The sequence below is a fragment of the Rhineura floridana genome, chromosome 5 (assembly GCF_030035675.1).
Source record: "Rhineura floridana isolate rRhiFlo1 chromosome 5, rRhiFlo1.hap2, whole genome shotgun sequence".
NCBI lineage: Eukaryota > Metazoa > Chordata > Lepidosauria > Squamata > Rhineuridae > Rhineura > Rhineura floridana.
Window position 1 is genome coordinate 119,400,101 of NC_084484.1, and position 15,706 is coordinate 119,415,806.

General features: G+C 40.3%; 1 protein-coding gene across 2 annotated transcripts in view; it reads right to left on the minus strand.

Annotated features, from left to right (window-relative positions):
- GBE1 (1,4-alpha-glucan branching enzyme 1) overlaps nt 1-15,706 on the minus strand; it is a 271,704-nt gene that overhangs the window by 74,615 nt on the left and 181,383 nt on the right. The window lies entirely within an intron of this gene.

Genomic DNA, 15,706 nt, shown 5'->3' on the forward strand with positions numbered 1-15,706 from the left:
TCCTATTCTTCAAGCCTTTCCAGGTCGCTCCATGAGTGTACTTCTATCAACCCTCCTTGAGGGCTCTGATAACGATATTACATTACGTGTGGCCAAATTTCTGAATCAGGCCATGGAGGTCAGGAAATACCTGACCAGGCCTAGGTCCTGATTTATTGAACTGTTTACATCCTTCAGTTTTAAAAGTTTATACTTATCTGTTAAAGTGTCCGTATTTGTTTTGTATGTGGGTTGCTTGAAATGGTCTGTAGACTACGCAATAAAGATTGTAGTAGACTTTCAGCTCCTTGGAGTAAAAGTAGTATACAAATGTAATAAATAAAGAGGCAATGCATGTCCAACTTTTTGGCAAGGACTGGCCCCTAAAGCACATTTCCCAGGGCTACCTCGTCCTGTCTATTGTACTGCTTTGCAGCACATCAGGTTCCAGATAATGGGGGGTGGGTGGGAAGGAGAGAGAAGGATCTCCCTACCTTCTTTCCCTCTCTGTGCAGCTTACTATCACCACCACTATAGCCTGGAAGGAGGTAGAGGGACATACTCAGGAGAAGTTTGAGTCTGTCTGGTCAAGGCATGCTTGGAAGACCACCTGGGAACCCATGTATGCTGCCCTGGGTTCCAAGATGGAAGAAAGATGGGACATAAACATGAGAAAAGTAAATAAATAATCTTGTGCAGGCTACCCCGCAAACAGTTCCTCCTACATTGAAATGGAAGAACATGATTGTGTCTGAAGGGAAAAATGGGGCAAGGAATAAAAGGAATATGGTGGTTGAAGTCTACTACTGACTGCCCAGTCAAAGAGAAAACGAGGATGAAACTTCTGAAAATCAAATTGCCAATGTTTCAAGGAGGCATGATGTAGTAGTAAGGGGGGACTTAAATTACCCTGATATCTGTTGGGAGAAAAATTCTGCCAAACACAGCCCTCCAAAAAATCCTGAGTTGTGTTGCTAATAACTTTATCCTATAGAAAGTGGATAAAGCAATGACGGGATCAGGTATCCTTGATTCAACAGAGATGACTTGGTGGATGGAATGGTAGTTACGCGAACTCTGGGGGGAAATGACCAGGCTATATACGAGTTCTTGATTTCAAAGGAAGCAAACTCTGGGAGTAGCCATATGCGTAATCTGGACTTCAGGAAAGCTGGTTTTAATAAACTTAGAACAATGGGAAGTAAAGTTCTGTGGCAAGGGCCCTAATGAGAAAAGAAGTCCAAGATGGGTGGGGGTTTCTACAAAAGGGAATTCCAAAGGCACAATGGCAAACAATTCCAACAAGAAAAAAGGTGGAAGACATAAGGAGGTGGTGGGCTCTCCCACACTCAAGGCATCAAAAAGGCAGCTGGACAGCCATCTGTCAGGTATGCTTTAAGTTGGATTCCTGCACTGAGCGAGGGTTTGACTCGATGGCCATACAGGCCCCTTCCAACTCTACTATTTTATAATTCTATGAAGAAGAAAGTTGCATATACACAACCTGCTCAGTGCTTCTTTGCAAGTTGCAGTTCAGTTGTAACAACCTTGTGCTGCTGGCTGAATGTGGAACTGATTACATGGAAGCTGGCTATATTGGTCAATCCAAAGGTCACCCTCAGTTACATGCAAATATTACATAAAAATTAAACTATTTAAATAAAAGCATTGAGAACACACACACATTACAAGATGTTCTTACTTTTGAAGTTCATAGCTGAATCACAACCATCTCAATTTTAGTTATCTTTTGTTGAGTCCCTATCAATTAGTCCCACAATTCTGCTCTTTCTTTATATTGCTGTATTTCTCAAGCAGGTCAAAATCACTGTGCTCTAACATGATAACACATCAAACATTTTATGACTGCTCTGTTACAAACTTGAAAGGCTTTCATATTTTGTAATTGCCACGCAACTATACTTATGGCTTTGTATTTGAGTACACATAGAACACCCAAAGACCAACATATTGGCCTGTAAATACACGAATAAAATGAGGGTGGGAGAAAATCAAACCCACAATGTTTTGTGGTTTTTTCCTTGATCACAATCTGCTGTGGATAAAATTATTCTTTTTTGTAAGTTCAAATGACAGTATTTTCCTTTGCAAGTGGGAGGAAAAATTACCAGGTGAACTTGTATTCATGAAAAGAAACTACTATAAAAAGTTATAGCAATAAGGATGGCAACAAGCCCAATCATAAAATTTTTGCCAATGCAGCAGATGGCCCAAACAGAAAATAAGGTTATTCACATTAAATTCAGATTTCATTTAAATTAATTTGGCTATAATAATTTCTCTGATTGCCCCTCCACCCTGGGCTCCTACTGGCAGGAAGAGAGGGATATAAATTTAATAAATAAAAAAATAAAAATCTAAATGTTAGGGGAAAATCAATTTTGAATGCTTGTCTTCTAAAATTAAAAGCAAAATATGCATAGATCCACTGTCTCGTCAGCTGTGGCACTCTAAAAACACACAAAGCAGCACAGTGGCAAACACTGAGCAATCAAGTCACTGTGAAAACTGGCCTTCTTTTTAAAGCTGGTGAGGAACAATTCCTAAATGTCAAATAGAAAGCAGTTTTGAGGAAGAAGTCTAACCAAGTACAAAACTGCTAATTCTTCCTTAGGTTACTATAACAATAAAGCTAACCGCCCTGCTGCTCAACAAATTCCCTAACTGAGCTGACAGAGGTAGTCTCGGAGGTATTGTTGCGGTCCCCTAGACTATTGGTACTGGGGGACTTCAACGTCCATGCCGAGACTGCTTTATCTGGGGCGGCTCAGGACTTCATGGTTTCCATGACAACCATGGGGCTGTCTCAATTTGTTTCTGGCCCGACGCATGTGTCGGGACATACCCTTGATTTGATCTTCGTCACTGGACATGGAGATGGTGATCTGGAGGTTGGGGATTTATCATCTATTCCTTTGTCATGGACAGATCACCGCTTGCTGAAGTTTAGGCTCACAGCAGCCCTTTCCCTCTGCAAGGGCGGGGGACCTATTAAATTGGTCCGCCCCCGGAGACTAATGGATCCTGAGGGTTTCCAAAGGGCTCTGGGGTTTTTTCCGACTGAGAAGACTGGCGCTCCTGTCGAAGCCCTGGTTGAACTGTGGAATACGGAAATGACCCGGGCGGTTGACACAATCGCTCCCATGCGCCCCCTCCTATGCAGAGCTCATACAGCTCCATGGTATACCTTGGAGCTGAGAGCGATGAAGCAAGAGAGGAGGAGGCTTGAGTGCAGATGGAGGCGAACTCCTGATGAATGCAATTACACCTTGGTAAGTGCTTGTTCTAAGCAGTATATAGTAGCGGTGAGGGCAGCAAAAAAGAGATATTTTGCTGATACTATTAAGTCATCACTCTCCCGCCCAGCGGAGCTCTTTAAAATTGTGCGAGGGCTTTTACATTCTGGCCCTTGGGATATTATAGATTCATCTGTAGCCCGCTGTGATGAGTTCGCCGAGCACTTCCAAGATAAGATCGCATGCATTCGCCGGGACTTAGACTCCAATATTATAGCAGTTGGACCTAATGAAGTATCCAGATCACGGTCTTGTCCTCATTTATTGGATGAGTTTCAGTCTGTGCAGCTTGAGGATGTTGACAGGAACCTTGGACTGGTGCGGCCGACCACATCTGTACTGGATCCTTGCCCCTCTTGGCTGGTGAAAGCTGGCAGGACCGGAACCGCCAGCTGGGCCAAGGAGGTAATAAATGCCTCTTTAAGAGAGGGAGTGGTCCCTGACTGCCTAAAAGAGGCGGTGGTGAGACCACTCCTGAAGAAACCCTCCTTGGACCCAGACAACTTGAACAACTATAGACCTGTGGCGAATGTTCCATTCCTGGGCAAGATCCTGGAGCGGGTGGTTGCCGGCCAGCTCCAGGGGCTCTTGGATGACACTGATTATCTTGATCCATTTCAATCCAGTTTTAGGCCCGGTTTTGGCACTGAAACAGCCTTGGTCGCCCTGTATGATGACCTCTGTCGGGAGAGGGACAGGGGGAGTGTGACTCTGTTGATTCTCCTTGATCTCTCAGCTGCTTTTGATACCATCGACCATGGTATCCTTCTGGGAAGACTCACGGAGTTGGGAGTTGGGGGTACTGCTTGGCAGTGGCTCCGCTCCTACTTGGTGGGTCGTCACCAGAAGGTAGTGCTTGGGGAACATTGCTCGACACCCTGGACTCTCCATTGTGGAGTCCCGCAGGGATCGGTACTGTCCCCCATGGTTTTTAACATCTACATGCAGCCGCTGGGTGCGGTCATCAGGAGTTTTGGGGTGTGTTGTCATCAGTATGCTGATGACAAGCAACTCTATTTCTCCTTTTCATCCTCTTCAGGTGAGGCTGTTAACGTGCTAAACCGTTGCCTGGCCACGATAATGGACTAGATGGGGGCTAACAAACTGAAGCTCAATCCTGACAAGACCGAGACGCTGTTGGTGAGTGCCTTCACTGCCCAGATGGAGGATGTTCATCCTGTTCTTGATAGGGTTACACTCCCCTTGAAGGAACAGGTTCGTAGCTTGGGAGTTCTTTTCGATCCTTCCTTGTCTCTCAAGACCCAGGTGGCCTCGGTGGCACGGAATGCTTTCTACCATCTTCGACTGGTAACCCAGCTACGTCCCTATCTGGACAGTGACGACCTCGCCTCAGTTGTTCACGCTCTGGTAACTTCTAGGCTGGACTACTGCAATGCGCTCTACATTGGGCTGCCCTTGAAGATAGTTCGGAAACTACAGCTAGTCCAGAATGCAGCGGCCAGATTACTGACGCTGACCAGAAGGTCTGCTCATATAACACCTGTTCTGGCTCGTCTGCACTGGCTTCCTATTTGTTTCCGGGCTAAATTCAAAGTGCTGGTTTTGACCTATAAAGCCCTACACGGCATGGGACCACAATACCTGGTGGAACGCCTCTCCCAATATGAACCTACCCGTACACTGCGCTCAACATCTAAGGCCCTCCTCCGGGTGCCATCCCATCGAGAAGCCCGGAGGGTTGTGACTAGAACTAGGGCCTTTTCGGTAGTGGCCCCCGAACTGTGGAATAGTCTCCCCGATGAGGTACGCCTGGCGCCGACGCTGCTATCCTTTCGGCGCCAGGTGAAAACCTTTTTATACTCCCAGGCATTTTAAAGTGTATTTTAAAGTGTATTTTATCAGTATTTTCATTATTGTTGAATTTTGACGTTGTTGGTTCTTTGTTATTGTTTGTTTTGATCTTTGATTTTGTTATACTTATTGTATTTATATATTGCGCTTGTTTTATCTCTTATGTACACCGCCCAGAGAGCCTTTTTGGCTTAGGGCGGTATATAAATAAAATAAAATAAATAAATAAATAAATAAATAAACTGGTCAATGGACAAAATATATTTTTCATTTCCACTTCATCCACTCTAAATTTGGCTACAAAAGAGCTACTTAACTTATTTACTTCTTTTAATACTTTGGTTCTTCACTAAAATATATATTTAATCTTCAGGTCACCTTTGTTTTGTTGCATCATGCTAGCTATACAGGAAGGAAGGACCAAAACTTCTTGCCTGGACTTCTGCAGCCTGATATTTTTGTTTTTCAGAATTAGAGTAAATGGAAGTTATTCAAAAAAGAACATTTAACCGAGGAGGGCAGGGAAAGAATGGAAGAGACAGCAAGCTTCAAGAGAGTGACCTGGAATGATGACTAGAAAGTCACTCTGTCATGCGTGCACACACACACACCGGCACATGCTTGAATATCATGAGTACTGAAAATTTCAGAGAGAAGGAAAAAAGAAAAAAAGCTTAAGATTTACCAGGAAATGAATTTGGAAATTCTAAAACAGTCAATAAAAGTGATACGGTTTATGATGCCTTCATGGCTCTAACTAATCTGGTGTATCCCGAGTGGATATGGTAAAAAATGCACCAGGAAAATGATTATGTAAAGTTTCTCAGGGCAGGGGAGAAAGTGATTATAGCATTTGTAATGTTAAAATAAAGGGAGAAAAAATCAATTTACTTCATTGCTGCCTCCAGAAGAATTAAGAATAGCCAATAAATAAATAAATCCCCTATGAAGAAAACACTTTATTGAGTTAAGATCTTTAGATTGCAATCAGTTAGGCTGCAATCCTAAACTCACTTACCTGGGAGTAAGCCACAATGAATTAAATAGAAGTTTCTTCTGAGAAGATATGATTAGGATTGAGCTGTTACTTAGGATCAAGTTCTGTTGGACTCAATGGGACTTACTTCTGAGTAAACATATTCAAGATTGCCCTGTTAATCTTGTTTCAGTCAACATTAGCAAGTAAGTATCTGATACTCTTTTTTAGGACATCATTACCTTTCCAGCATTAGATAGATGAATTTTGATATGAAGTGGAGAACCCATGGCTGTCCAGATGTTGTTGGACTACAGCTTTCATCATCCAAGACCACTGGCCATGCTGACTGGGGTTGACAGGAAGCCGAACCCAACAACATCCGGAGGGCCACATGTTCCACATCCCTAGGATAAGGCATGGAAGAAATATACCGATATGCCATTTCTGGATTAAAGAATCTTTTATTACTGTTACTTATTCCAATGTCTTCCTTTATGACTCTGACTGAGTACTATATTTGCTTGATTTGGAAGTATCTACAGTAACTCACATCCTAGAATCTCAAGATATTAGTAAGAGCATTCATCACAATAGAAATGAAAAGTTAGGCACCCGAAAAATACTGCTTCTGAACAAAAATCTGTGATGGGATCAAAACCTAGGCTGGAAGCCTTCCTTGGAAAGCGCTTTGTGCTTCAAATACAGGAAATAAATTGCTTTCCCCCCTTCAGCGTCCATTATGAGCAAAGTCAGTAATGCATACAAAACCATTTTATAAACTTGTTATAAAGACTCACTTCAGAGCCTCAAAAAGAAAATGCTTATACGTAATAAAATGTGTTTCGTTGCAATCTGCTTTCCCCCTTATGAGATGCTTTAGAATAGCTGATTTATAAAACATAGCTTTTAAAGTACACCATAATTACATAAACTGATAATATTTTGAATAAATTTATAGCAATCAAGTTAACTACAGTAAGAGTGCTTTTATTACATATTCTAGTTTGTTACATATTTAATGGCTCATTGAACAAAAACAATCATTGTTTCTTTTTTGCTTTCTTAATACAAACAGTAACTTCAAGCAATAAAAGGAGGGAAAAGAGCTGAAATGACGAAATGTCATCTGCGCAGTGTTAAGTAACAGACAAAATGCACCCCTTTAAAATCTGGATGTCTCTTAAATTGTCCATAGACTGAAAACAATCTGTTATTAAAAAGAGGAAGAATAGAGACATATTAATAGCCTTGAGATACAGGCAGTGCTGAAATTGTTTATGTGGTATCCTATGCAAGACAACTAAGGGGAAGACCTTAGTTTAACAACTTAGCTCCAGTTTAGCTTTGCCTCCTACTCCAGGCTGTCACAGGGTGCACAGTTGCACAGACTAGAGGGATGGGGGTATTCTGATGATACTTGGAAGCATATAATTGGCACAGCTGCCTTCCTTTTCCACTCCCTTCAGGCTCTATCTGGTGTAGCTAGATAAAACAGACAGAGGGAGTTCCCAGCACTGGAAGAAAGTAAGAGGCTCTGTTGTGCTGGCTAGTTTTGTGCCAAATGGAGTATCCTGTTGCCACTTGTGTAGCAGATCACGTCCAGACTGAAGTGTGAAACATTTTTTTGGGGGGGGGGCAGAAGTATTTCATTCTCAAATGAAAACCAGGTTAAGCGGGAGAGACATTAACTTGGATCCTGGGTTCAGAAGACACACTAAGCCAAACCTTGGCTTAGCTGCTATGTCACACTAAGCTAAAAGGATTAGGGCGGAGCAAAGTGTTCAAGGACCAGGATCAGGGTTCGAACTCCTGTCCAGCAGCCAGCACGTTCAGGTGATCCCATTAAGCCACAGTTTGGTTTACTGTGTTATGCAAACCAGGCTGTGTGATGAGTCTACAGAATTATTTCCATTGATACTTTCAATTAAAAAGCATTACTTTCCTCAACAATGCACTAGCAAAATATTCCTTCAGAATTAACACTCTGCTAAATTAATTTATAGAATTTGTATCTCACCTTACCAATAAAATAGCCTTCCAGGCATTCCACAATACCAGTTACAGCATATAAAACTGCGGCAAACAAAAAAACAACCAAATAATGCAAATATACTACAGTAAAGCTAATGATCAAAAATTACGTGTGTCTGTTAAAACCTTCAAAGAATAGGACATTGCATCACACTAAAAAGATAATACAGAAGGGCCTCAGCAGATTCTTGAGAGACCAGAGTCTCCCACATCATTTAGAACGTCATTTGTTTGAGTTATGCCTAGAAACAAATGAGAAGTCAATGAAGGTCTTTAAGAACTCAAGAAATATGTTCATGGTGGTTTAAAAAGAAACAAAACAATAATTTATATAACTTTTTTATTAAGAAAGTCCTGGGTGGATCAGATTTCCATTATCACAATCTCAGTTAAGAAAAAACATTTAAGAGTCCCAGATATATATCATACCAAAAAAGAAAAGAAATTACCAATAAGATAAGTGGGAGAAGAATATTAATGAGGTAATGAATTAGTATATAAAGCTACCATCTATTTCTTTGCATCCACTATCATTTGCTAAGTGACAATTTTATGGTTTAAAATCTCTCTAAAATTGTGTTAAAATTAGTGGGATAAAAAAAAACAACTCAAGAGAACACATTTAGTTTACAACTTTGGCAGTTTCTCTGTGTTCCCCTCCACAAATAACTCTCTTGCTTGGCAAATACACTCAGCCAAATGTAGCATTATCAGAACAAATTAACGATCAGTCCTGCATTTGCTAAAAGAAATTAGCAAGTACAATGTGGCAGATCTGTACTGACGTTATTTACATTATAGAAGGAATTAAATTGGGGGGTCCCCCAAATACTTGCATTACTGGTGCTTTCAGATTTATTTTTGTGCAATTCTCTCGGATGTAGTAAACCTGCACATGGCTCATGCCACTTTAAATTGTAGATGGGAATTCAAATGCCCGATTGCTACTCCAAATCAAAGAAAGATAGAAAGAAAACTTGGGAAGAAAGTTAGTAACTGTCTTGATCTGGGAATCTGTTTTCTGTAAAGGAGAATTTCATCATAGAAATCCCCACCTGCAGTCTGAAATGGTTTAATCAAACCCCATGTTTATTGACTCAGGTCCCATCTATGCTGTATCATCAAAGCAGCATCATACCAATTTAAAAAGGCATGGCTTCCTCTGAAAGACTCCTGGGAGCTGTAGTTTGTTAAGTGTGCTGAGAGTTGTTAGGAGACTCTTATTCCTATCACAGAGGTACAATTCCCAAAGTTCCCTATTAAACAACTCTGAGAATGGTAGCTCTGTGAGGGGAATAAAGGTCTTCTAACAATTCTCAGGACCCTTAAAAAACTACAGTTACCAGGATTCTTTGCAGGAAGCCATGACTGTTTAAAATGGTATGATACTGCTTTAAATGTATAGTGCAGATGGGGACTCAGTGAGAACTAGGCTCTGGTGGTGGAGTAAATAGTGAGTTTTCAGGTGTTATAAAGATGGCAAAATGCTAAGCAGAATAAAAAGTCTCAAAAGGATCTTTCCAAAGTGGATGAATGAAGAGTGAAAAGGCAGATGAAAGGCAGTGAAGGGCAAACGTTCTTGATCACATACTGTCCAAGACAAAGGTTTTGGCATCAAACAGCTCAATGAAAGACAACTTAGTCTGTAGTGCGAATAAATAGGCTAATAATCCAACATTTATAATTGGCAAGAGACTGAAAATAAAACAGTGCAAGTGTAGTGGTGGCCATATCATCTCAAAGATATCAAAGGAAAAGAACACCTTTCCCTATAAGGAAAGGCTAAAGAGTTCAGTGCTTTAGAAAAAAAGGATAACAGCACATGATATAAGAGTGAAGAAATTTCTTTCTCATTCTTATAAAACCAAAGAACAGTGAATTCATTTTACTTATTTAACAAAAATTATATACTGTTTGAATGTAAAGCAGATCGGTGACAGGTTTATGACAAAGGTTTGGAATGTATAATAAATTACTTTTGAGAAATCAGAATGGATATTCTGTGAGGTGCCAGATAAGACATCTTGTTTTACAACCTTGTGTCCCCAGATGTTGTTGGACTACAACTCCATAATTCTTGGCCATTGGCTAAGCTGGCTGAGGTTGATGGGAGTTGTAGTCTGGGGACCCAAGGTCAAAGAACAGTGAGATAAGGCATAGGAAAGGGGTGGGAAAACTCTTTACAGCCAGAGGGTTGCAGTCAGCTTTGGTCACATAGAAACTGGGTATGGGCACCTCACATTCTTGCATGCATGCATGCATGCACACATATACCACACACCCCTCCCCAGCTGATCCATGCAGATTAGCAGAGAAAGGGGGTTAAGGAAAGGGGTTATTCACTCCTCCTCACTCTTGAAATTATCAAACGTAGGAGTGAGGAGATGTTTGGTTTGCAGCAGCTCAGGCTAGACAAATCTGAATTGTGTGTAGAAATATCTTCTGACTTACATTTTCCAAGTGTCAGTAAAGGTTTGACACCCCTCCTTCGCAGCTACACCTGGATCTGGAGGCCAAAGTAATGGTCTGGGATACTTTTTGGCAATTCCACCTGATGAGATGGCATCCCTGTTCATATCTTCATGAACCCAATATACTGCAATGTGCTATGTGAGCCTGTTCAAAATGACTGTTAAGAGACACTTGCTGTTACAGAACTCAGTTCCTCCTTCCTTCACCATGGTTGGTTCATTAAGTGACTTAATGCTAGTACCTCAGATATTGTGTTGACTTGGTGTAGTTTTCTGGGCACAGTTCTATTTGACTTCATGACAATGTAAGCAGTTTGGATCTAGCAGAGAAGGTATCTTGATGTCCTCATGAAATTATAAAAAAAAAGTCAAGGGGACAACATCCCCTTAATTCTGCCATTGTTAATTGCACTTAATTCCCATTGAAATCTGTAATACTTAATTTAGTTGTGGCTAAATGAAAATATGTTCAAACTAATTTCACAATGTGATAAAAAAACTTTAGACGCTTAATAGTTGTGATGGAGAACACTGGCCTACACTTAACAAAATGCTATAATATAGCTGTTAATAATAATAATAGCAGTAGTCTTATTGTTCTTTAAACTAGGCTAGAAATCTTAGGGATAATTGCTTGAAATTACATTAAACTCAGTGGGAATCACTTCCAAGTAAACATGCACATGTTTGCATTATCAGCTAACATCAATTAAAGATTTTTAAAATGTATTATAGGACAGTGAACAACAGACAGATGACAGTAGAAACACTCAGATTTACTACTACTAAAATTATGCAGATTTGTTTTTTGTTTTTGCTTCAAGTATTAAATTTGCCATGCCTAACTCTATAGCATGTTGGACTTTTAACTCTAATATTTGATTAAAAAAGAAAAGAAAAGATTAGATATAGCACAAATCTCTAAAGTGATTTTTTTTACTAAGTTTCTTCAGTGTTGCAGTCTTCATTAGAGCAATTTAACCTAAAATAATGAAAACACTATTAAGGTGTGAAAGCAATACTAAATCCATCTAAGTATGATTCCTACCTTGGCAGAGGTATCTTGAGCACTACAGCTATGAATTACATTCCCCCCCAATGCCTTGCTTGTATCCCAGAGTGAAAAAAATTAAGCAGCTGGAAGACAATTTGCCCACAATATCTGACATGACTCAGAAGCCTTTCCTTAGCTTTAACAGTCTCTTGTTTTGATTTGAAACCATAAATACTTTTGGGAGTGCAGCCTTCCTCGCATTTGGTAACCGTTGTCCCATATTTCTTCATAGGTCATCACCAGCTCCTTGAACTGAATTAATAACAGAGTGGTTTTGTGATTTATTTATCAAATCCTTCTATGGCTGCCTTTATGAACCGCAGTCCTGCAGAGCTGTAGGAAGCATGGTTTGTGCATTCTCTGAATAAAAAATGCAGTGTACATGTACATGCACACATAATCAGTAGACTCAAAATACACAGTTTCTCTAACTGCTCAAGATGACTACATGACCTGCTTTAGGCTTCTTACTTTACCATATATAATTATTTTTTTTCTATTCTGGTGTTTATTATGATAAATGAATTTCAACTTAAAATTAAAATCAAAATCAATTTCTAGTAAACATTATAAATATATACAATTAAAGCTTCTATTCACTACTTTCTGCCAAAAAAATGTTAGCAAAGGCTCTTTATATTACAATTTTGGTGTCTGTGTGTCCTTGTGTGTGTGTGTGTGTGTGTGTGTGTGTGTAGCTCCTGAATAACCTGTTCAGACAGCAAAATCCAGCCCCCTTTTATTTTAAATGTGCCAAGACTAAAAATCTATTGATTTCACGAGAAACAAGTTCCAGCATGAATCAGTTGCATTTTCTGCTATTGCAAGGTACAAAAAGAATGAAATTATTCATTAGGGCTCCTATTGCTAAAAATGTCTTCCTACAGATTTGTTACCCTGCAAAATATATCATTTATCATACCATTTTAACACTGCACATGTAATACTAATCCATCACAAGTCAATGGATTTCTCTGAATAAAACTAGAGAAAATGATGTAGCTTCCAGCAGTGGAAGCTCAACAGGGCTGGCTGTATCTATTTTGAGCTTGATATATATGTTTATTTCCTAAGTCAAAGAAGCAGTCATGAAAATTCATAGTTAAAACTGCCTAGATTGTCAGATCTTCAGAGGCAACCTCCTGGCCTGGGTTGGCCAAGGACTTCCTTTCACTGCATGGAGTTGTTCTTCTAAGCTGCTTTTGTTTGTTTGTTTGTTTGTTTGGCACAACCAACCTCTCTACTCCCTTATCATCTACAAAGGCAAATACAACAGATCTTCCTTGGAGATCCATAGCATGGAGATCCAAGAAGAAGAACGGTCTTAGCCCTTTGCATTGGGAAAGGGCTGTCCCTAGGGGGCAATGAATAGGAGCGACAATCCCCTTCAATCCCAGACAAGCACTCTTAGCGGCCACCAATTTTCTATGGCCAGCGTGCTTGACTGGCCCTGCCACTTCCTGCCCACCCAGCGAGGCTCTCCACCATCTCCCTTCCTAGAGTCAGATAGAGGGTCTCAATGGCATTGGCACCTCTAAAGCAGTGGCAAAAGGAAAGGAAGCATGGGTGGAGGAAGTATGGCCATTCAATAACAACAAAATAAGCCGGATAGGAGGATGAACCACAGTCACCCTCACTATGTAGAGCAGGAGAGGTGGAAGAGGCAGTGGGGATATGAAGGCAATGAAGAGGGCACACAGTGTGATTTGTCCCAGCTGCTGGGCACACACTCCGGGAATGGTCTATGTTGGAATGTAGGAGAAAAGGGCTGAATTCAAGAGGTCAAGAGCTTACTGTAGTATTCCACTAAAACGGATTTTATTTACATTTCCCCAGTTTCCTATTGATGTGAAAAGAATAACTGTCAAGTAGACAATTTAAAGTAACAAGGACAGTCAAAAATTTGTAGCATGTAGTCAGCAGGGTCTTATGTACCACTAAGCCATGGTTAGTGTAAGGAAAGGGTTACAGACCAACAACAACTATAGGTTATGACATAGTTTGTTGCTGGGTGAAAGTCTCAGGTTTATTCCATCACTATGGAAATAAGTCAGACATTTGGCACAGGCTGTACTAAATCAATTTGAAAATTGTGTATCTCTGAGACACTGTTCAGTGTGTCTCAAGAATTCAAAAAAGATAATACAAAAAATTACTCTGAATGTATAAACTATATAACATAGCAATACATAATGACAAAGCAGTAAAATGGTAAAATCAAACAGGGAGGGGCCGTAGGTCAGTGGTGGAGCATCTGCCTTGCATGCAGAAGGTTCCAGATTCAATCCTCTGTATCACCAGGGAGGGCTGTTTAGACAATATTGAGCTACATGCACGAACGGTCTGATTTGGCATAAGGCAGCTTTGCATGTTTGTAAACATATTGGTGAGAGGAAGGCACCAGCTGGCCTGTCTGTTCATTGCAGGTCTGCCCACTGTAGACTTCCCTTGACTGTTAAAACTGCACAGAGATGGGATTGTGGGAAGAACCCATGCCTTTCCTACCTCTCTCAGCACATGCTAACTTATACATATGAAACTTTTGGTGCACAGAGATGCTTCTCTTGAGCTGTGGCTGGATCTTATCTGTATTTATAGTTAGATTTATTAGATCTCTCACCTGTCTTCACCATGAGATTCCAAGGTGGGTTACACTGATTTAAAAATAAAATATTAAAATCTGTTATAGCACAGTGGGGAGGAGAGCCTGGCTGGGAGTCCAGAGACTGTGAGTTCAAATCCCCACTTGTGTCTCCTGAGTGTCAAGGGCCAGCTAAAGATCACCCTCACACTGAGTGGTTCAGGGGTTATGTGCCCTTCCACCTGTGCAGCCGTGGGCAAGCTGCATAGTCCCACAGAGCCCAGTTGCCCCCCAGCTGGCAGCTGCGGACAAGGAAGGGGCTGGCTTGTGCAGTTGTGACAAGCTGAGCAGGTGCTAGCCAGCTGGGGAGGACTAGCCTCAGAGGGAGGCAATGGTAAACACCCTCTGAATACCGCTTACCATGAAAACCCTATTCATAGGGTAGCCATAAGTTGGGATTGACTTGAAGGCAGTCCATTTCCATTTTTCAAAACAAATCTGCATTGTATGGCTTTCAATACCAGCTGAAGACATATCTCTTCACCAAGTCACTGGGGGTGGTTGATCAGTGTTGTCCATTTGCAATTATTATAGCTGTTTTTCACATACATTTATTCATTAAGAGAAATTCATTAAGATAAATTAATTGGCCTAAGTTGATGTGGGAAGGGAACAATGAGAAGGAAGGCAGGAACAGCAAAAAAGTGGTTAGTGATCACCACTTTAATACTATCTTAAAGCCGAATTTATAGGTATGGTGAGGTAAAGGATTTTATTTTGCTTGGTATAACAAAAAGATGAAGAGCAGACACTTAAATTAAATAATGCCTAACTATCATATTCAAATTTTCTACACAAAGGGCACCCCCAATCTCTCCTTGAGCTTGTTCAGTAGTAGCGCAACAGGAATTACTTACTTTGATTTCTGTCTACCGACTGCATACAAATTTATTATCTTTATTTTTCTGCAGGGGAGAAAAATATGTCTTTTGCTATCAAACAATATTGTTTGAATATTATTCCATCATTTATTTGTCAAAGTTCTAGAAGTAGTAGTAGAGCATGTCTATAAAACAAAGATCTCCAAGCTATTCATAACCATAATTATGCATAAAAGAAAACATATAGCACAAAGCATTTAATATATTAATATTCTTACAGTTTTTCAAATAAAAGCAGGAATAAGACTTTCCCAAGAATTTCTTCTGGTTCCCATCACCACCAAAATCTACTGGTATGGATAAACATTGTGAAAATATTTACAATTATACTCGTATTAGAGTGGTAAACCTGGTGCTTACAGCAAAAAAGAGAGGTTGTAATAAAAAACTCTTGGGGGTGGATCCAGTCTCAGTTAGTTCCACTGAAATCAATAAAACAAGTTAGTCAGGAATAACTAAAGTTCTACTGATTTCAATAAGACTCACTAAAGCATAACTGACTTCTAAATAGACAAATATAGAATTGTACTGTACGCTCTAT